The sequence below is a fragment of the Zeugodacus cucurbitae genome, chromosome 3 (assembly GCF_028554725.1).
Source record: "Zeugodacus cucurbitae isolate PBARC_wt_2022May chromosome 3, idZeuCucr1.2, whole genome shotgun sequence".
NCBI classification, from domain to species: Eukaryota; Metazoa; Arthropoda; class Insecta; order Diptera; family Tephritidae; genus Zeugodacus; species Zeugodacus cucurbitae.
In genome coordinates, this window is record NC_071668.1 from 61,167,301 (window position 1) to 61,192,032 (window position 24,732).

The 24,732-nt window shown below is 35.8% G+C and overlaps 1 long non-coding RNA gene across 1 annotated transcript; it reads left to right on the top strand.

Moving 5' to 3' along the window:
- The first annotated feature begins 4,880 nt into the window (after window positions 1–4,880).
- LOC128920275 (uncharacterized) lies at window positions 4,881–6,991 on the top strand. The gene is made up of 3 exons (XR_008470377.1): window positions 4,881–5,131; window positions 5,738–6,049; window positions 6,535–6,991. It is a non-coding gene; the product is annotated as an uncharacterized LOC128920275 (long non-coding RNA).
- The last annotated feature ends 17,741 nt before the right edge of the window (window positions 6,992–24,732 follow it).

Consider the following 24,732-nt stretch of genomic DNA (forward strand, 5'->3'; position numbering starts at 1 on the left):
GACGAATATGTGGGTCAAATTGTGTATTATATAATATAAATAAAGTTAAATGAATAAATTGCGAGAGTATAAAATGTTCGGTTACACCCGAACTTAGCCCTTCCTTACTTGTTAATAATTATTTTCAACTTCGTTGGCATGCCGCACCGCTTTTATTTAATACAAACCATTTCAGGTCATTCCAAATATCACACTTCGAATCCTATATTGAATAACCATTACTAATATTTTATCCAAAAAAAATCTTTATATGTGATTTCTTCGCTGAAATATTTTTCAAATAAACATCCTCTCTTTTTAACTACTTTTGCTTTGACATCCTTTGCTAATAAAATGCTGCAAAATTCAGTAACGAAATGGGAATCGTTTTATGCTAACATACGTTGATATGACACAAAACGGTGGACAGGAACATTGGCGCCTAACAGCATGCGTCGAAATAATTTTTTTGCGTTTACACAAAAAAGTAAAAAAAAAACATGTTTACAATCTAAACTTTTCGTGAGTGCTGCAAACACATTCAAAGTTCAACTAAGCAAAGAATATACTTTATATTAATATATCTGTGACATGATATGACTGTTTGAAATTGTAAAGAATTATGATTAAAAATATGCTGAGAAAATAGAACATGGAACGAATGCGTTTGTGGCCGCAATTTTGGCAGCTGCAAGAGTCAGCAATCCAACAAGAGTGCAAAGCGTGAATATGTGTGCTTTTTTTTTGTAAAATCACATAACAGACGTTCGGCAGGATACGGATTGTCGTCAATTGGCGCTAAGGCGAAAAATTATATTTGTTTCATATTGTTCAAAACAGTGTTGAAAGATTTCGCAGCCAATCATGCAATTATGCTATTTTCAGATATACTTTGTTATGTGGTTTCTTCAATAACATAAAATTGTTTATTTATTGTTGATAAATGGGTTGAGTACTTTTTGTATTAAGTATCATAACAACAACACCAAGTACTAAAATATTTGTTTGTTTTTTTGCTTGTGTTAACAAGTAAGGAAGACTAAGTTCGATTGTGACCGAACATTTTATACTCTTGCAATTTATTTGTTGAATATTATATAATAGACAATTTGACCCACATATTCGTCGTATATGTGGTATAAAGTCCATTGAAAGTTGGAAACCATAATATTAGGTTAGAAGCACCGAGGTCCTCATGTTCGATATATGGAGCCTTGAAAACCTTTGTTCCGATTTCGGCGATTTTTAGAATGGGGCTACCACACTATAAATGTAGTATTTATGCAAAGTTCTGTTCCGATATCTTCACTAATGTTTACTTTACATATTGTAAAGTAAGGAAAATATTACAAACCAAAACTCATTGAAATTGGTCGAGCAGTTTCGGAGATATGGTTTTTGACCCATAAGTGGGCGGAGCCACACCCACTTAAAATTGTGTATACCAATTTGGGTGAAGCCCTTCTGTACCTTCTTTATAATGAAATTTAAGGTTTCTGGTGGTTTCCCTTACTGAATTAAAGCATTTTTAGTAGTTTTCAACATAACCTTTATATGGGAGGTGGGCGTGGTTAAAATCCGATTTGCTCCATTTTTGGACTGTATAAGGTAGTACCTAAAAACCTAGAAACGATTCTAGAAAGTTTGGTTGATATAGCTTAAGTAGTTTACGAGATATGTACAAAAAACTTTGGGGACGGGCCCATTTCTCCAAAAAGATTACATCCAAATATACCCCTTCATAATGCGATCCTTTGTAACAAATTTTTCCATTTTGTGGGCTTGGCAGTGGTCCGATTTTGCCCATCCTCGAAAGCAACCTTTCTATGGTGCCAAAAAACAAGTGTGCCGAGTTTCATCAAGATATTTTAGTTTCTATTCAAGTTACAGTTTGCATAGACAGCCAGACATCCGGATTTGAACTCCACCCTTCACCCTGATCACTTTGGTATATATAACCCTATATCTAACTCGTTTAGTTTTGGGTGTTACAAACAACCGTTATGTGAACAAAACTATAATACTCTCTTCACTTTATTGCTAGCAACTTTGTTGCGAGAGTATAAATATTCACTAGTTTATGCCAAGTGAGAACCAAACAATTTATTTTACCTTCAAAATAAATTTCAATTGATACCACATGCAAATATTTACTGGCAAGAAAATGCCACAAAATTGGTTACATGAATATGTATGTAAAAGGAGAGCCGCCATTTGCTGATTCGCAAATATTAAATAACGTTTAAGCTGGAAGGCTACAGGCTTGTGGACGAGTGAGAGCTCCGATGTGCTGTGCAGAATTGAAAAGGGATTGCGTTTTTTGGATACTAGCAATTTATACAAATGCAATATATTATTTACGTCCTTATTTTGTATATTTTGACATTTGGATAAGATTAGTACGTTACCTAATTTTGGCCACAAAAGCTATAATACATAATTAAGTAATTTTCACATATTAACAAAAATACACACATACTTGCTAACATATCATAATTGACGAAACGACTGCATAGAAATGCAATCATTCGCATTTGCAAGTTTATACAACCTATTGAAATGCCTATTCATTTCAATGCGGTTGCATTGACCCGCATCCGAGCTATTTTCTACAGTGTTCAACATTCCAATTGTTTAACTTTCGCATTTCAATTGAACATTTAGAGTTTGTTATAGCTCAGTGTCAGTCATAATTTACATATTTTGTCTATTTATAAACCTTATATAAATGTTACAAATCTTCAAAATATACATTCCCATCTTGCAAGTATCCCCATTAAAAGGTCACATATATTTTTATTTTGTTCGTCTTTTGTTTTCGCTTTTGCGCCGCCAAACATTCCAATCTCACTTTTACCAAATTTGCACCTGTCCAATCTACACTCCACGCATTCTCACATATTTGCTCTCACTTCCACCATAGTTTGTTAGGTTCAGTCGTAAATCGCTTTCTCTCTAATTAATATGCATAGCTTATTTTTTTTTTAAACCATGCTTCTTTAACCGAGCGGATACGGCGGTAATTGTCGGAAGTGGTCGCTAATAACACCGAGATACACACTGCAGCAGTTTATTAAAAATTTTTCTTGTTTTTTTCTGTATCTTTGCATTCAAATTCAGCTCTTACAGCAGTTCTGCTATTCTCTTCCATCTTCAAGGAAATCGCATAAAGTCCATGCGGCCGAATATAAGCAACGAATATATGATTTTGGTTGCACTTTTTGTCTGGAATATTCAAAGTAAAATAAGTTGCATGCCACGCTTTTTGGAAGCACGTTCGTTGTAAGTTAATTTTTCACAATTTAACGCTTTATTCCGCAGTTGCGTTAGCGTTTTCCCAATATTTTCCGCAACTAAATTTTACAATCTATATCATTTCTCAATTTCTACTTGCTACGAGAAGTGATTGCAAGACTTATAGTAGTGAGATATAATAGTTCTTTTATTTTTCTTAATTATAATTTAAAGATAACATTTATTGTCCTTATAAATATACGGCCGGTGCGTATACGCAACATTAAGATATGCAAGGATTTGAATATTTTTCTAGGGAGGCAATTATCTTTTATTTAGAAAATAGTAAATTAAAATATATTATTTGTTTTCGTAAAAGCTTTTTATGAGTGATATGTGTTTGTCACGTTTTGACATGATTTGAACTAGAGAAACGCTAATTTCCACTAAGCAGTAACGGCACTTAGGCAGCAAGAAGTATGAAACATTTATTATAGTAACTAGCAGACCCGGCCACACGTCTTTGTGGCTAAGGTATACATTAAATGAGTAAATCTTTCAATGCAGAGAAAAAATTCTTACGCATAAAGACGAAAACGTTATAGCCGATCAATTTTAAAATGATTGATAGACATTATTGTTGATCTGTGTTAAGCGTAAATCATCATAATTTGTAAAACTTTGATTTTTTTAATCGTATATTGGAGAAAGTAACAAATGACCAAATTTCATAGTTGGCTTTATCTTGGCTTTGGTGACGATATTGATTACCTTCTTCACAGTCAGTCTTGTTCTTTTGCAAAGTTTGATGTTGATTCATGTTACGCAACATGATGACAACTCGCACTACTTTTAATTGCAAGTGAGTGGGGATAATCAAGCAATTTAAAGTAGTCTGTTGGATAATTGAATACGTCATCCTGGTTTGTAGCTGTGCCGACTCTCTTTTAACGAAATTCGAAATTGTCGCATTAAGATCAAAGAGATCCTTGTTTTTTTACCACCAATGTAGGTCATTCAATCAGCCATTTATGTTTTGGTTTGATGTCAGGAAAAACACGATGAATAAGCTCCTCTTTCGAGGCCATGAAGTGACAGAAACCCGTTAAAAATGTTATTAATCCATCGAGGTGTCAGTATGATATTGTTAGAAAAACACTCGTATGTTATTTGTTAATTGGCGATTCTTTATGTGTCGCCACAAATTAGATGATTTTACGAATGTGATTAGTTCGTCAGCAACAGTTGATCCAGGAATAGTCTGGCGAAAATCACCTGCCAACAGAATCATGGCTTCACCAAAAATATTTTCGTTGTCGCGTAAATTTTTTAAAGTCCTGTGCAGTACCCCTAGCGACTTGAATATCTGGAAAATCTTCTTTATAGCTCTTTTTTTAGTGATTTTGCAGACTGGTGTTTCGTTGATTTGCAATTTAGGAGTAATTTCAAGGCCGAATTACCGTTTGTCTGCTACTAACAGGTGCCACATTGCCTCTATTCCCATTATAACTGGGCGTTGAAAATGAGTGAAATCGGTTCAGGAATCACCTCAACCCTCATGTACTATATATGCTGATTTTCGTTATTCTATTGGACTTTATTTCAAATTGTGTGTAATAAAATTACCTCAATAAATTGCGAGAGTATAAAATGTTCGGTTGCCTTTCCCTACTTGTTACAAATTGTTTTGGGCTATCGACACAGCCTTATACAATTGAACAATGATAAAAATATTTTAACAAAGCAACAATGACAACTTTCAAAATAATATTATTTTTTGTTTTGTGTTTTTTTTTATAATTTTGTTGTCAATTCAAATAAAATCAACACATTTTGCGATTCATTTTTATATTATAGAAGATATAAGTAAAACATAGCGATAATACTACCAAAAGAGCTCAAAAATGTGAAAAGCAAAGTGAGTAAATGCATTAAAATGCAACAACACAAAAAAAAATTGTGTAAACATTCGCTGCAACGAGGTAGTTGGTTTATAAAGCAATTCAAAAACACTTGTAATAAATAAAAAATACACAGAAAGACAAGGAACAGCAAGAGCGAATAAGAGAAGCGTATCGGTTAAGTGGTGTCGTTGTTATTGTAGCAGTTTGACAAAATGAATTCCTTCTATTATAACTACATTATCACTAATAAATAATGTCCCAAAGACCGTTACATTAAGTTTGTGTGAATATAAATATCTTATCTATAGTGTTCAGTTCGAGTTGCTCGCTAAATTACCATCATACATACCCCACCTATTCATGATTTATAGAAGTACTGACCCATTATGCTTAATTCTTTGTTCAACCAATATTCGCGAATAATCTAACGACATGATAAAGCTTTATTTTTCGGCCACATATTTTACTCGTCTATATAATATATATATATATATATTTTACTCGTCTATAATATACTTATTCTTCTTCATTTCTGATAGAGTTTATCTACAAATTCATACATTTTCACTAAATATGATTGAGCATATTAATGGTTGATAAAACTATACTTTTCCTTCCAGCATATGATAACAATGCTTCTAGCATGCGATAACAATTCTTACATTATACGTTATTGTAGTCATAAAATAGTAAAAATTGCAGGAAGAAGAAAAACCGATGGTTTCATCACGGCATCCTCTCCGAATATAGTACAAATATAGGTCAGAAGAACAATTATTGAATATTGCAACAACAACAGATGCATATGAAAGGAAAAACCGATAGACACATCGAATCACTGTCATTGCCGACAAAACATTCGCCTTGGAGAGTTGGATGTGGAAGTCCACTCCGAAGCCCATGACTTAGTTAACAATCAAAAACTCGTTAATGTAAATATTATTTATTTTCTACAGCCAATACGATGAGACGACTCTTGGGGTTTTCGAGAGAAAGGTTTTGCGCAAGATTTATGGTCCTCTAAACATTGGCAACGGCGAATACCGCAGACGATGGAACGATGAGCTGTACGATTTATACGACGACATTGACATAGTTCAGCGAATAAAAAGACAGCGGCTACGCTGGCTAGGTCATGTTGTACGGATGGAAGAAAACACTCCAGCTCTGAAAGTATTCGATGCAGTACCCGCTGGAGGAAGCCGCGGAAGAGGACGACCTCCACTCCGGTGGAAAGACCAAGTGCAAAGTGACCTGGCTTCACTTGGTGTTTCCAGTTGGCGCCAAAAAGCAAAAAGGAGGAATGAGTGGCGCGCTCTGGTGGATTCGGCTATAATCGCTTAAAGCGGTTCCTACGCCAAATATATATCTATATATAATACGAAAATTCATTTATCATCTTTAAAAATTTTGCCAGTGTTTGTACAAAGATGTGCATATTTACTACTTGGAGCACTCTCATAATAATCACAATCAGATGTTGAATTATTGCCTTTCTTGTACATATAAGTATCCAATACATTGGTGTTTGAGTAATTACAAGTAACATGTATGCAATACGCGGATTTACCACAGTTTTGACATAGCGCCAAACTACACCCAACAAAAGGTGCACGTTAGTTTGCAATTGCGGAGAAGTGGCCGATCTTGACCCAGTCCGCGGTACTGAAATTCGTTTAAAAATTTATTACATAGTTAATTTTGAAACTGGTTTTAATTAGTTTTAAGATTTTATAACTTATTTTTAGGCTTTAAAGAGTAGATACAGTAAATAAATGAATATTGCAAAAAAAGCGCTCTAATGAAAAAAGCATAACTTTATTTAACTGGAAATATGTCACAAAAGCATCACACAAAACAATTAAATTCAGTAATAGTTAAGTCAATTTATCAAAGAGTTGCGCACAACCCTTTAATTGTAGTTTCCCCTGCTAACCATTACTCACATATGACTGTTTTCGGTATCAATTATACTTTTGCAAACAGGCAAATGAAAAAAGAAGAAAAAACTACTTAGTTAAATATATCAAAGCGCAATTTTTTTTTTTTTTTTAATTTTAACAAGATGAGTAAGCCATATGAGCAGATATTGTTCACAAGTTGGCACTGTAATGCATGTCACAAGTATGTTTGTGTTTGTGATGGCGGCAAACCTGCAGCCGGCTATTGAGCTGCGTCTAAAATATAACCCGTATGTTGCGACCGGATGTGCAAATCAAAAAACCGATGCGCATTAAGTTATGTTAAGAAATGTGTTTCACACGCCCACTAACTCTGAGTTACTACACCACTGAGTGTGCAACTACTATAATACACTCGTTGTCATAGGCTTGATTTTGAATGCTTTCCATTGTCATTGCCTTTCGAATAACGTCTGATGGCCGAGGTGGCCCGAGGATACCGCTTCCTACATACATACTCGCTGACAATGTTAATTTTCTTACTTTCGAACCAGTGAACGAATGAACAAGTGAAGAATCAAGAGACACACACATCTACACCAATGTTTTGGTTTATCCGAGTGCAGTTGGATTGCTCTTATCAATAGCCTTAGCATCTAGGTTACTATTTTTATTTTCTATCCTTTGACATTAGGCTTTTTATTATTGCTGCTCTATCTTTGCATTGCTAGCGGTTATAGCAAGTGGAACGCGGGTTTACATATTCGACAGAGTTTGTGTGAATTTGTGCTCTACAGCATTATTTTTTATAGTTGCAGCATTAATGCTTTGACTGCGGTTCTTATTCTGCATTCAATACGCTGCTGTTTTCACAGTCATGCCAACGCTTTGGTTTATTTTACACTGCACTTCTCAATTTTGATTCATGGCATTTTACCATCGTAGCTGTCCAAGATCCTATTATATAATATCGTACACAGTATACGGATATTAAAACGTAGTTTTGCTTATAGTTGTCAGTCTTAATTATACTCAAAGTTTTGAACAAACAGTAATATATTTATTTGATGGCGACATGACTTGCAATTTCCGCAGCACAATGTAATAATATTAAGTTCTTTCACTGAGTTAAGTAATTGCAATGTAAAAGAGCAGTCTACATATGTCTCAAGTATAATATTTTCAACTCTTTGCGCGCGCAAACACATCTCTGCATTACTTTGATGTACTTCATCCATATGCAGACGTTTTTACACTGAGTTGCAGCCAATACCATTTCTTAATTTAACATTCAGAAACTGAGGCTGCAATAAAGTCGGATTATTATCAATTAAGCTATCAGTACATATGTATACCTGCATATACTCGTAGATGTTGAAATATATACACATTATTGGAAGGCATTGCTGTATGTATAGTATGTCTATACACACGTAGAGAACATTAACATTAATGCTGCATAAACGAGCTGATTAATATTCATGCGTGCCAGACGCAAAAGTCCTCACCGGCAGTGTAATATTATATGATAAAGCCGCATTATTGTAATAAAACAGTCATCGCAATGGCCATGAGTGGCAATGGAAATCACTTAACGCTGCCATTAATTCGTTATGTATGCATACATATATCGAATATATGTGAGTATAGTTTTTGCTTGTTAATGTCAACCATATTCTTGTAGTAGGATAAATCATTCATATTTGCATTTTTACTAAATGCCAATGGGAAAATTTGCATGTTAAACATTTTAAACTTCATCATGAATATTTTAAGTTTTGTTCGAGTGAAAACTTTCAAGTTTTGTATAGAGTTTATTTATTTTCAACTTGCTCATATCTGAAAATATTTCGTTTGCTTCTCTATTACAACATTTTGTAATATTTCTAGCACAAAATGTTATACCAAAAATCTATTACAATTGAAATAATAAATAATTTTATTTTACTATAATACATATTTAATGCACTGAACTTTAAATAAAACTTCATGTCAAATGGGTGTTTCCTCTTTTGTTCTTAGCCTACACAAAGCACATTGCCTATTATTGAAATATTTTACGAAACAATTCAATAAGAGTATTTGGACAATGATAACTATGTTTTATATGTACTTGTACGATACAATTGCAAAGTCCCATGTCAGCCCAGCGCTCTTTGCATATGTCAACCCACTTTCTCGTTCCCATAATCGCTTTTTTCGTCTTAACTTAGGCACAAGATGCAATTTCCATGAACGCAATGCAATAAATGTATAATGATATGCATTATTACATATCATTACATAACTGTATGTATGTGTTTTTACAGCAAATATACTCAGTTTACTAAACTATGCGAATAATTTGCACAAGAATTCTCATTTCTGCTACAATGCAAGAGTAATATTGAAAATTACTATTCTTAAGTGTTGGTACATACGCACCATTTCTGTGCATGAGTATTTCATCTACACGTAATTACATATTCAGTCTACATTTTGTGCATTTTGTTATGTGTCAAGTGAGTTGTCAAGCTAACGCATTCTACCACACGCGACTTTGAATGCAGCACTCGTAACTATGGCAGAGAATTGTTATGTGGCTCTTTTGCGTACAGAATACAAATTTAATTTTATTATTCAGAATTAGATACTAAACTGTACTTGAAGATAAACAGCAAAGATTTGAATGAAATGCAGATAAAATTATTTTTCTAATAACGACTTTACTTGAAAATCTTAGTATCATCTTTGTATATTTGAGGAAAAAGCAGCGATATTTAAAAATAAATATGACAAAGGATACTGAAAATATTTTTACAGCTATAGTGGCGCCACTCTAGTCTTCTTTTATAGTTCCAAACTCATGGGATTGACATTGGTGCATCGTTATTCCGATCTATAAAATAGTCGAAACTTAGTTGGACTTTCATGCTCTTTTTCACTAAATACTAACTCTATCATTTAAAAAAGAAATCGAAATAATGCTTTTTTTAATTGCTTTCTCCATTCCACATGTGTAAATGTGTAAATATTTATTGTTTTGGAAATATCTGATGTCTCTGAAACAAAGTTGGTATTTCAGTTTACTACAAATCGATGTGTGTCAATGTACGTAGTAAACATAATACCATAATACTTTTATCATGGTATTTTTACCACATGTGTGTCTCTGTTCTTCTGGTTACAAAAAACATCGATAAAGATGTTTTTACATGTAGTCCTTAAAGTGAACAATAAGCAATATTGAAAAGTAAAGAACAGTGCGAATATCTGTGTTGTAAGTAAATTTTATTACAGATTTTTGGCCTAACACTTTTGAGTATTTGTACTACTGTTGATAAGTTAGGCCATTTATATATAGTATATGCGTTGATTAATTATTTACATTTATATTACAGTTATATTTGCACATATTATTAAGATATTCCTAAAGAAATATTCTACTTGCATTTGTGATCCTATAATTAATTGGCTGTTAGCCTAAAAGTAGGTCAATCAATTTATAGGTAGAAACCACAGAGATTATTTTGAAATAGCCTGCGGAAATTTATTTAGCTGCTTATTTAGATGCTTACAAAGCAGCTATAAGGGGATTCCACATATATTAACTCATTTAATGAAACAAATGTGAGTCAGTAGTCTACAGAGACGTTATGTAAAATTTTATATGTCTGCAAAATATAATGTAAATAAGACTACCGGTGATTTTCGTATAATTAGGAAATGAGAATACAGTTGTATTTCCCTTATAGCGTTATAACTCCTATAACAGATAGATGTATTTCCTTAAATTTCTTAATAATATATAATTATATTTAGGTACCAATATCTTCCGTAAAAATACCACCAATAGCAAGCGATTTTATTTACATATGTATACAAATAATTAGAATTTATAATATTAAATTAAAAATCAAAATGTTATAAATACCTCTTCCTCGGCTTCCACCAGCGGGTACTGCTTCGAATACTTTCAGAGCTGAAGCACTTTCATCCATTCGAACAACATGACCTAGCCAGCGTAGCCGCTGTTTTTTTATTCGCTGGACTATGTCTATGTCGTCGAATAACACATACAGCTCATCGTTCCACCGTCTGCGGTATTCGCCGTTGCCAATTCTTAAGGGACCATAAATCTTCCGCAAAACCTTTCTCTCGAAAACTCCTAGTGCCGTCTCATCTGATGTTGACATCGTCCACGCTTCTGCACCGTAAAGTAGGACGGGAATGATGAGGGACTTGTAGAGTTTGGTGTTTGTTTGTCGAGAGAGGACTTTACTTTTCAATTGCCTACTTAGTCCATAGTAGCACCTGTTGGCAAGAGTGATTCTGCGTTGGATTTCCAGGCTGGCATTGTTATTGCTGTTAATGCTGGTTCCCAGGTAGACGAAATTATCTACAACTTCAAAGTTATGACTGTCAACAGTGATGTGGGAGCCAAGACGCGAATGCGCTGACTGTTTGCTTGATGACAGGAGATATTTCGTCATGTCCTCGTTCACCACCAGACCCATACGCTTCGCTTCCTTATCCAGTCTGGAAAAAGCAGAACTAACGGCTCGGGTGTTGTTTCCAATGATATCGATATCATCGGCGTACGCCAGTAGTTGTACACTCGATTGGAGAAGCGGCTTCGCCATCTCCTGTTGTTGTACTTTCACTGTCATTCAGCAGGCTGGAGAAGTGTTCCCTCCACAAACTCAGTATACTATGGTCATCAATAACAAGATCACCTCTGGGGGTCCTACAGGAGCGTGCTCCGGTCTTGAAACCTTCAGTTAGTCGCCGGATCTTTTCGTAAAATTTTCTAGCATTACCCCTGTCGGCCAGCTTGTCAAGCTCTTTAAACTCACGCATTTCGGCCTCTTTCTTTTTTTGTCTGCAAATGCGTCTCGCTTCCCTCTTCTGCCCTCGGTATCTTTCCCATCCCGCTCGTGTTGCGGTCGATCGCAACATTGCGAGGTAGGCAGTCTGTTTTCTCTCCACTGCGAGACGACAATCCTCATCATACCAGCTGTTTTTTTAACTTTTCCGAAAACCAATGGTTTCGGTAGCAGCTGTACGTAAGGAGTTTGATATGCCGTCCCACAGCTCCCTTATACCGAGATGCTGATGAGTGCTCTCAGAGAGCAGAAGTGCAAGTCGAGTAGAAAATCGTTCGGCTGTCGGTTGTGATTGCAGCTTCTCGATGTCGAACCTTCCTTGTGTTTGTTGACGTGTGCGCTTTTCTACACAGAGGCGGGTGCGTATTTTAGCTGCTACAAGATAGTGGTCCGAGTCGATGTTGGGACCACGAAGCGTACGCACATCAGAAACACTGGAGACATGTCGTCCATCTATCACAATATGATCGATATGGTTGCGAGTGATTCGATCCGGGGACAGCCAAGGAGCTTGATGGATTTTCTTATGCTGGAATCTAGTACTACAGATGACCATATTTCGGGCCCCGGCGAAGTCGATCTGCCTCAGGCCGTTTGGTGATGTTTCGTCATGGAGGCTGAATTTTCCGACTGTTGTGCCAAAGACACCTTCTTTACCCACCCTAGCGATTTTGACATCGTGGCGGGGGCAGCGATCATAGGTACGTTCTAGGCGCTCATAGAAGGTATCTTTGATCACTTCGTCCTTCTCTTCCGTCGGGGCGTGGGCGCAAATCAGCGATATGTTGAAGAACTTCGCTTTTATGCGGATTGTGGCTAGACGTTCATCCACCGGAGTGAATGCCAGGACTCGACGACGGAGTCTCTCTCCCACCACGAATCCCACACCGAATTTGCGCTCCTTTATATGGCCGCTGTAGTAGATGTCACAAGGACCCACCTTCTTCCGTCCTTGTCCCGTCCATCGCATTTCTTGGATTGCGGTGATGTCAGCCTTTACTCTTACGAGGACATCAACCAGCTGGGCAGAGGCACCTTCCCAATTAAGGGTCCGGACATTCCAGTGCATGCCCTTAAATCGTAGTCCTTTAAACGTTTGCAGTGGTCGTCATCAAAATTGGGGTCTCTCATTCGAGGCTGTTTTGTTCTTTTCATTGGGGGGTGTTTTTATGTGGTGGGTCCCAAACCTTACTCACAGACATTGTTACATTGAGTACTTTAAATAACGAACATCGGGGATTTGTGAGTACTCGGTTTAACGAACAACAGGAAGAAAACATATGAAGAAATAGATAAAATCAAATAACATCGAACCAGAATGAAAAGTTAAACTTGGAAAAATTCAGAAGAAATTTTTTCCTCTGCATTTTTTCACGCATTGCAATTCTTTAGTTTGCCAAAATTCTTCGATCTCTTCACAATAAGTTCCACTTTATCAAATTAAATTAACTGATCTTCATTTTGTTATCTCTTAAGTGTGTAAGGTAAACCGCATAATTGCATCCCTGCAACACAAAAGAACGAGCGCACCAACAACCCAGGAAGAGTCGTCGAAAAGAAAGCAGTGTCGCATCAGCATCGTTCGAGACTGGTCTATTTTTATTTTTCATTTTATTTTAACTTTAAAAAACGAGTAATACATTTAAGCAATTGAAATATCTAATAATAAACAATATTGTATGGAATATAATCTTTTAATAATAAATAAATCGAATCCTGACAAACTCTAAAAGATCTAGCATCTTTTAGTTCAGAAGTGAGATGCTTCTCATAGCCTCACATGTGTGTGTTATTGTTGTGATCGGTTTGAGCAGTCGCACATGCGAGTGGTCGTGCGTTTGAACATAGCAGAGCAAGTGTGGCAAGAACGTCATGTTGGTGACGGTTTGCGTTTGAAATCAAACAGAATTGTTGTTGCGATTAGCCTATCGAGCGTACGAATGGACGAGCGATTAGCGAAGCATAGAAACGAAACCGGCGGTTTGCATTTAAAAACGTAGACATAATTGTTTTGTAATTTGCCTGTTGCGCGTACGAATGGACGAGCAGTTGGCGAGGCATAAAAGCAAGAAAAACGAAGGTTTGCATTTGCGCATGTACAAACGGACAAGCGTTCGGTGAAACGAGAGAGAGAAATAAATAAAAAAACAAGTGACGGTTTGTGTTTGAATTACATTCTCGCGTACGAATGGACGAGAGTTTGCGAAACGGATACATACAGAAAGTGTAAAAACAAAAGAAGACAAACAGTGACAATTGTGTGTTGTATTGTCTAATTGTGAAAAGTAAAATCCAATAAGAATATTTGTTAATAAAAAAAAAAAAAAAAAAAAAAAAAACGCAAAATGAAAGTAAAAGTAGCATCTTTGAAAGTTGACGAACTGAAGGAGCAACTACGTAATAATAATTTACTAACATCGGGTTCAAAAGCGGAATTGATAATGCGATTAAATGATTTCTTAGGTAGTGATGAAATCGAAATCGAAACAGAATCTAATTTACAAAGCCAGGTAAATGATTTGCGTGAAATGATGCAGAATATGATGACGACTATGCAAAGTTTTGCTGGTCAAATGCAGCAAAGAAATAATGATACAGTGCGAGAAAATGTAAATGAAGAACGTTTAGTTACTACACCACAGAATTCAATACGAACAGAGGGACGAAGTGCCAGTGTAAAGGAAATTGCAGAGACAATTCCTGAGTTTGACCCAACTACTGATAACTCACTAACAGTGACACAATTTGTAAATAGAGTGGACAGTTCCATAAGTGCTTACGACTGGGACGAAAAGTGTTTACTCTTAGCCGTGTATGGAAAATTAAAAGGTGTTGCGCGTATGTGGTTAGACGCAGCACCAGCATTTTATTCCAATTGGCCTGATTTGGCGAAAGCATTAAAAAGCGAATTCGGTTGTGAATTGAATGAAGCGCAAGTACATTATAAAATGGGAAGTACTACACGTATGCAAAACGAAAAGATTTTAGAGTATTGTTTTAGAATGAGCGGACTAGGCCGACGGTATGGCCTGAGTGAAAGTTCAATTATAAAATACATTCGCGACGGATTGAAACACCGTGAATTGCAGACTGCAATAGCTGCATTGAAGTTTAATTCGTTAAAAGATATGCGCGAAACAATTGAAAGTTACCTTCAAAACTTAACTGTGACAAAGCAACTTAAAAATGAATATACGAGTGATCGAAGTAAAGACAGTGCAAAAGACATGCGCCGGAATACAATCGAAACAAAAGGCATAACGTGTTATAATTGTAAAGAATGCGGACATATCGCGCGGAATTGTCCAAAACCGAGGCAACCGCGTAAATGTAAAGATTGTAATAAATTCCACGGAAGTAACGAACCAGAAAATTGTGGTAAAAAAGCAGTAGCTGTGAAGAAAACACACATACACCAACCATCTAAGTTTTTCGAAAAACCAATCAGCGTAAACGGTAAGGCGTTAGTAGCTTTCGTAGATACTGGTAGTGAATGTAGTATGATACGACGATCAGCTGTAACAAATTTAAATACCAAGAAGTATCCATGCGCTGTAGAAATAATAGGCATTTGCGGTGGAAAACGTACTTCAACTGAGAGTATCAACGTGAACATGGCTGTTGATGATGTAGTTTTAATCGTCAATTTGTTTATTGTTGATGATGATATATTAACAATGGACGTGCTTTTGGGGCAAGATATTTTTAAAAACGCAGATGTTGTTGCAGAAATAAAGAACGACGACTTCGTATTTTCTACGCAGGTTACAAAGGTAGAACTTAAGCATCGAGAAACTGATTTCAGCGAAATTATTAGCAGTATTGACGATATAAATGTAAAAGCCGACTTGCAAGTGTTGTTAGCTGATAACACAGACGTTTTTGCGGAAAATCTTACTGATATTGGCTTGACTAACGCGACGGAAATGAAAATCGAATTGACAACGAATGTACCAATAGCTCAAAAACCGTACAGGGTGCCGGAGCCGAAGAAGCATTTAGTTACCGAAATGATTAGAGAACTTTTGGCATGCGATATAATTGCCACATCTAAATCCGAATACGCAAGTCCAATTATTTTAGTAAAAAAGAAAACTGGGGGTGAACGCCTTTGCGTCGACTATAGGCGACTTAATCAGCATACGATAAAAGAAGTTTATCCAACACCAAATATTGAAGAAAGGCTTAGCGAAGCCATGCGATACAAATATTTTTCAGTACTAGATTTAAACAGCGGGTACTATCAGGTACCAATAGAAGAAGGGTGTCGCAAGTATACAGCGTTTATAACAACTGAAGGTTTGTTTGAGTTTAAGAGAATGCCGTTTGGCCTCAGAAACGCGCCTGCGGTATTCCAGCGGCTAGTGCAAAATATCAAAGATAGAACTCGACCTGGTGACATGATCCACTATATGGACGACATATTAGTAGGTAGCAGTAACGTCACCGAGATGTATGAAAAACTTAAACGTGTTTTTAAGGCATTGCGCGAACTTAATTTAACATTAAATATTAAAAAATGCGAGTTTATGAAGCAGACGATCGAGTTTTTAGGGCACAAACTTCATTCAGGTGGCATAAGTCCAGGTACTGTGAAAACAATTGCCGTAAATTGTTTTACAACTCCAAAATCTATAACAGATGTAAGACGTTTTCTTGGTCTTAGCGGGTATTTTCGACGCTTTGTACCAGGCTACTCGATTATAAGTGAGCCGTTACGTTTGTTGCTGCGTAGAGGTCAACAATTTCAATGGGCAGAAAAACAAGAAGAAGCATTTTTAGCATTGAAAACAGCGTTAACATCGAAGCCATTGATGACAGGATATCGTGTCGAGGCAGATCATCAGATTCATACTGATGCTAGCTCTGTTGGTATTGCGGGTGTACTTTTACAACGAGAAGGCGGCGACTGGAAACCAGTTGCATATTACAGCAGATCTACGACAGACAGCGAGCGAAACTTTCATAGCTATGAGCTGGAAGTACTGGCGGTGGTGAGCAGCCTAGAGCGTTTTAGGTATTATGTGCAAGGGAAAGAGATCGTAGTTGTGACTGACTGTAGCGCGGTTACTACAGCAATGCACAAACGTGAGTTGATACCACGAATTGCACGTTGGTGGCTACGTATTCAAGACTTTCTTGTAAAATTGGAACACCGACCAGGTAGAAGAATGGAGCATGTCGATTTTCTCAGCAGAATGCCATATGAAAAAGGTGAAGAAATCGATACAGCGTCTCTGAAGATTGCGAAAACAACTTTAGACGTAGGTGACTGGATATACAGTATGCAGCATCAAGACAAAGATATTCGAGATATTGTAGAAAAACTCGCCAGCGGTGATAAAATTACTAATGATGAATACAAAATCGAAAACGGAAGACTTTATCGAAAACAGAAAAGTAACAAGCTATGGGTAGTACCGAAATCAATGCGATACAAAATTGTACAGAGCGTGCACGAGAAAGTTAAGCATCTTAGTACAGAAAAGACTTTAGAAGAATTAAATAAATATTTTTGGTTTCCTAGAATGCGTAATTTTGTAAAGACATTTTTGAAATCGTGCATTGAATGCGCATATAATAAACAGCGGGGTGGCAAAATAGAAGGAGCGTATCATTATGACGAGATAGAACCTGTACCATTCAAGACGGTACATATCGATCATCTAGGACCTTTTCCTCGTACCAAGAAGCAGAACGAACACGTAATAGTCCTCGTTGATTCATTCACGAAATTTACAGTATTACGAGCTGTTAGAAGCACAGCGACACGACATGTATTGACATTACTTAACGAAGTAAGCAGCTATTTCGGAGTGCCAACACGAATAGTAACCGATCGTGGAACAGCGTTTACTTCTCAGGATTTTAGACAATATTGCAACGATAATGATATTAAACAGATTTTGAATGCTGTTCGAACTCCGCGCGCAAACGGACATGCAGAGCGTACCAACCGAACTCTACTGGGTATGTTACTTCCGTCGACGGAAGACGACAAAACCTGGGATGATCAACTTAGAGGTATACAGTGGGCACTAAACACTACAAAGAACAAAACAACTCAGCGAACTCCACAAGAACTTTTATTCAATTACAAGCCTCGAGATATTCTTCAGAATAAATTAATATTAGCTTTACATGAAGATGATGTTACGAGTAATGACGAGATGAACGAAATTCAAACTGAAGCAGTAAGTCGTATTAATCAGCAGCGAGAAAAAGCTAAACAGCGTTTTAACGAAAAACATCGGAAACCTACACAATATAACGTTGGTGATTTGGTTCTCGCCGAGAATGAGCCTGTTAGTACTGGTGGTTCTCGCAAATTGGAGCCACTATACAAAGGTCCGTTCATGGTAACCAAGGTGATTGGCCACGACAGGTATCTCGTTGAAGATATACCAGGGTCGAAACGAAAACAACGACATTATACATCAATCTATGCATCTGATAAGTTGAAGCCATGGTGTAATTTGCCGAATTTCGATGGGTTTGATAATGATGTCGGAGTCGAGGTCGACTCCTGTAATCAGGATTGGCCGACTGTAAGGTAAACCGCATAATTGCATCCCTGCAACACAAAAGAACGAGCGCACCAACAACCCAGGAAGAGTCGTCGAAAAGAAAGCAGTGTCGCGTCAGCATCGTTCGAGACTGGTCTATTTTTATTTTTCATTTTATTTTAACTTTAAAAAACGAGTAATACATTTAAGCAATTGAAATATCTAATAATAAACAATATTGTATGGAATATAATCTTTTAATAATAAATAAATCGAATCCTGACAAACTCTAAAAGATCTAGCATCTTTTAAGTGTTTAATTTAGGTGATTATATCACAGGCCGAATGCTCGTTTATTTTATTTTATAAGAAATCAAGCGTAAAAGTCGAACCTATTCATTTTGGCCTTTTCCCATATGCAATTGTTTATAAGCTTCTTTATATTTTGCAACATACACACATTCGAGCTGATATTGTTCACAATTTGGCACACAGCCAAGTGCTCACATTGTAAATATTTGATTGCAAACATGTGTGCGTGTGGACAACCGACAGCCGCTCAATTTAAACTCACTCAATTATGTCGTTCGTAATATTGGGTAGAAGCTAAAATGGAAAATCGTTGTGGCTACTGTAGTGGGTGAAGCGCATTAATTTGTCACAATTTCGAACAAAGGAATTATGGAAAAAGTTGTAAAAAAGGAAACAATTGTGTGAGCATATACAATTATGTAGTATTGGACTGAATTCGATGTAAGCGCGTAGGTATATATACAAAGCCGTTGAGAGCCCTACGATTCAATGTGGTTGTGCTCTGAGTGGCGCTTAAAAAAATGGATTTTTCGCATGGTTTTGTTGGCAAAAGCCATGACAATAATGGTAGTAATAAGCATTTTGATGCAATTTCGTTTTTTTTTTTACTCCCTACTTATGTAGGGGATGACAATGTTACAGTGATTTTTTATTTTTTTTAATATTATTTTTTAGTATGCGTAATTTATTGCATTTACTATGCGCTAAATATATAAGAAAGCATTTTTTCTTCCGAAAGGGATGGACTCTACTCATCTAAATATATCTTTCCACATCATATTGATAAAAGTTGAATCAAGATTAGTATTCTGGAAGATTTATAAAATTACAAACTCAAAAAATTGTACATTTTGTCAATTTGACTAGGACTAGTCTTTTTATTAGCTTGAAAATAGTAATTTTTTCGGGAAACATTATCTTACTCGAATCTCTATTCAAATGAAGAAGCTATGGCTAAGAAAACTGAATATGACTTATTATTTACCATAATTAAAAATAAAACTCATGAAACTACAAAGAAAATCGGGAGAAAAGTTCAATTTAAATTTATGATATTTCTGTTTTAAAAAGATTTTTTGTTGGAAGTATTTAAAAAAAAATATTTAAATAAACATAAGCATTTTGATGTATTTACCTGGTAATTGGATTACATTTAAAACTCATCCACATTAATGCGCCTGGGCGTAAAGAAACGGAAGTAATTTATAGACGAAATACGCGCACATATGCCTTAGGCAGGCAATTTAAAACGAGGGCACAAACACTTGAATACGTACATATGCACACCAACCAACTTTACCAACATTAAGCATTGTTCTGATATATGCAGGTGAATGCCCAAGCCCAATTGAATATCATGAATACACATTACATAACATTTCTAGTTCTGAGCTATTGCACCACTAAATCACCTACATACACATATTAACACATCGCGTTACTTTAGCACATAATTAACGCAACGCTGCGTTCGTTCGTTTACTCGAAATACCTAGAAAGTAGCTACACGTGCACACACATATAGAAATTATTAAGAGAATGCACTCTTTTGCGCGTCTATCTGAATGCAAGCACTCCATTGTACAGCATTTCAAATATAATTTGAAATTGCAACTATTCACTATACAGACTTTGGCAAATGTGCTTATTATCCTTACCTGATTTTAGGCACTAAACCCGTTGTAATTATTACCGCCACCTCCCGTGCATTACTGTTGCTGTTCAGTTGAGTTGAGTTCATTTGATTTTCAGACTACGATATCGACTTTGTGTTGTACGTACTTACAGCTGATATGTTTCTACTAGTTTTTATGCATTCGTCAATAAGCCATTCAGTGGCGTGTTCTGTTCCTATAATTTTCCGGAACCACATTTCAAATCTCAAACCTTTGTTATCAATTGCATTTTAATTTGAAAACATAGCCATTATCAAACTAAAAGGTACATTTTTAATAAGAAATTTTCTTTTGTTCTCAATTAGAGAATATCCACATCTCAAACATTTTCTCAAATATGAATACGAGAAAATGTTTTTTCTCAAATTGTTAAATGATGGAAACAATTTTAAGAAACGATTGAGAAAATGTTGTCTTTGAAATTGCATACATGTTAAACTTCAAATTGAAAATTGACATCTTCTCCAACGTTGAAAATTTCAATTCCAATATTTGTTGGGAACTTTCGACTTTTTGACCTTTGCGGTGTAAACGCTTGGATACAATTTTGAATGAATTTGCAACTATTCAATTTGCAACGCAAAACTTAGAACGAATTTCATTTCTTTCACCCCCTGCGGATGAACGTAAATCCGAGAATTGAAGATTAATACATATACATGACGTAAATGCAGCAAAACAACACAAACTTTATTATTCATTATACTACCAATGGATTCTATACCCAGCTTTATCCACGTATTCAGCACGTGCCCTTTAATAGCGATGATACCCTTACTATAGCAGTTTATATTAAATTTTTCTTATTTTTTCCGCATATTTGCACTCGAATTCATTTCGTAAATTCCTCCAAAAATCTTGGTATATTACATTCTCATGGAAGTCTCGCAATGGCCATGCACTCAAATATATGCAATGTTTTATTTTGGTTGCACTTTTTGTTCTGGAATATTCATCGTAAGGTAATTTACATTCGCCATTTTGTGGTAGCACGCTCGTTGCATGTTAATATTTCACTATTTTGCTCTTCATTTGGTAGTTGCTGCAAAATTAGCGTTTTCCTATTATTTTCCGGAACTAAGCTTTAAACTCTTTTTCATTTTACTTTATTTTTCTTTTCACATTAGCGACGAAACGAGTTTGCTAGTTTTGGTGAATATGATTTGCTTGTACCAAATTTGTATTGCGGTGTACCAAAAAAGTATAGATAAGAATAGTATAATTACGAAAAAGAATTTTCAGATTCTAACATTATTTATGACCGGTTTTACAGTCTCTTAGCTAAGCATTGTTGTAAACTACGTAGTCGAGTGCGTTTCACAATCGATGCTTATTTTCTATAAAACTTTATTATGATGGAAAACATATGTTTGACAATTTGAAATTATTATGGATGCGACGGAAAGAGATTTATTTGAATATTGTGAATGAATAAGAGCAATAAGACGACACCGAATTTCTCCGCAAGGTAGTCGGGCACCTATTGAAACTCGTGGAAAATCATAAAACCATCGCCATTAAAATTCGAAACAAAAATCAAGTGTTTCTTAAGCATTGCTAACATTTTCAGTTCTTAAGCATAACTTAAGTATGAACTGTAAAACACTATTTCTCCATTTTATCATAATATAAACAGGGACTGTGAAACCAAGCATTAATGCTGTTGTAAAATATGAAAATTGCGATAAGGGTATTAACTCGCCTCATTTATATTTTTACAGCTATAGTCTTTAAACAAATGTAAACTTTACACTTGATGACATGACATATGTATTATCTGTCAACCTGTCAGTTAATCAGAGGTTGATGCCGTCGTATCTCCCTATCTACCTATAAATGTGTGGTAGCATTTGTCAGTGCTTGAATGTTGTCTCTCGTTTGACATTGAAGAACCACAACCATACAACCAATATTTAGGGTATTTTGTTTCATACACGTCAAAGCTAAGTCAATGAATCACTTCATGCCTAGCTAAATGATGTTACCATGCAAAATAAGGTTTCATCATTTCACTCTTATTCTCTCGTTCAGTGCCTTTAGTACCACCAGGCCCTTTATATGTTATCTCTTCAGACATGGTAATGTATAATTGGGGTAAACAAATAGTGTTTTAATGACTTTGCAAATGACGGTGACAGTGAGAACGCGAAAAAAAGAAGACTAGCGGCAGAGTATCACTAATAGCCGGACACATGTGTGTCTCTGAAAAATTAATTAATGGTGACTGACCGAAATGTGTGGGCACTTATTGGTTTTTGTTACATTTTTATTTCCGCTGGAATATTGAATGGGAGGGAGTTACAAAATGACAACTTATTTTTTAATTGGTAGGATTCCTTTAGGGATAAATAATCAAAATGGCATCTTCTGCAGGTGGCAAAATGTGTGGAAAATTTGTGTCAAAAATTATTATTAAATTTTGTACATTATTTTAAAGTCAATATTGTAACAACTTGGCTTTTGACAAAATGGGCATTTTTAAATAGTACAATATATTTAAAATATTCTCCAAAAATATCAAATTGATCCAAGTAAAATTCTGAGAGATTGTCCCTTTGGAAGTTCCACCCATCATTTATTTTTCAAAATATAATTATTATCAGAATTTTTATATTTTTATACTCTCGCAACAAATGTTGCTAAAGAGAGTATTATAGTTTTGTTCACATAACGGTTGTTTGTAACACCCAAAACTAAACGAGTTAGATATAGGGTTATATATACCAAAGTGATCAGGGTGAAGAGTGGAGTTCAAATCCGAATGTCTGTCTGTCCGTCCGTCCGTCCGTCCGTGCAAGTTGTAACTTGAGTAAAAATTAAGATATCTTGATGAAGCCAGGCACACTTATTTCTTGGCACCATAGGAAGGTTGCTTTCGAAAATGAGCAAAATCGGACCACTGCCACGCCCACAAAATGGCAAAACCCAAAACACATAAAGGGCCATAACTAAAACATAAACAAAGCTATGGAAATAAAATTTGGTATGAAGGATCGCACTATGAAGGGGCATATTGGGATGTAATTTTTTTGGGGAAGGGGTCGTGGCCCCGCCCCCTACTAAGTTTTTTATACATATCTCGCAAACCAATTGAGCTATAAAAACCAAACTTTCTGCAGTCGTTTTTTTTAGCCACTTCCTAATACAGTCCAAAAATGAAAGAAATCGGAACATAACCACGCCCACCTCCCATACAAAAGTTAGGTTGAAAATTACTAAAAGTGGGTTAACTCACTAACGAAAAAGGTCAGAAACACTAAATTTCACGTAAGAAATATCAGATGGAAGCTGCACCCAGATTTTTTTACAAAATGGAAAATGGGCGTGGCGTCGCCCACTTATGGGTCAAAGACCATATCTCAGGAACTACTCGACCGATTTCAATGAAACTTGGTTTGTAATAGTTTCCTTACATCTCAATGATATGTTGTGAAAAAAGGCCAAATCGCTTCACACCCACGCCTACTTCCTGTATACCAGAACTTTGAAGACGATCTGAATTGTATACATTACGATATATAAAGTAAGCACTAGTGAAGATATCGGTGCAGAACTTTGCACAAATACTATGTTAATAGTGTGGCAGCCCCATTCTAAAAATCGCCGAAATCGGACCATAGGTTTTTAAGGCCCCATATATCGAACACGAGGACCTCGGTGCTTCTAACCTAATATTATGGTTTCCAACTTTCAATTGACTTTATACAATATATATGACGAATATGTGGGTCAAATTGTGTATTATATAATATAAATAAAGTTAAATAAATAAATTACGAGAGTATAAAATGTTCGGTTACACCCGAACTTAGCCCTGCCTTACTTGTTTATTTATAATATTTGAAGAAAGTTTACACAATTAATTCATATCTATAAATATATTCATATATATAAATATAATGTTTAATATTCAATATTTTCGCTTTTATTTAGTCGCTATTTCGCTATGGTCTTGTATTTTCACCAACGCTTATTATTATTGTGATAAGCAGGATAAATTATGTGGTACTAGTAAGCATTTTATGTGTGATCCGGATTTTGTGGCTACTTAAAGAAGACAAATGTCCTGCGCTTTTGCCGTTGATAGACGCAATGAATCGCCATTATGTCGATCGACACAATGAACATCGCAACAGATTAGCAGGGGGTGAACAAGAATTTAAACAATGGAACAGTGGAAAATTTCCTAAAACCAACCGCATGCGAGAAATATTCTGGAATGATGAGTTTGCATATATAGCCGGAGTCCATGCAAAACGTTGTAATATGCAGCACGACAAATGTCACATTACTTAACGGTTTTTAAGCTCCGGTCAAAATTTGTATATGTGGGGTGGATGTGTAAAGCCAAAAAT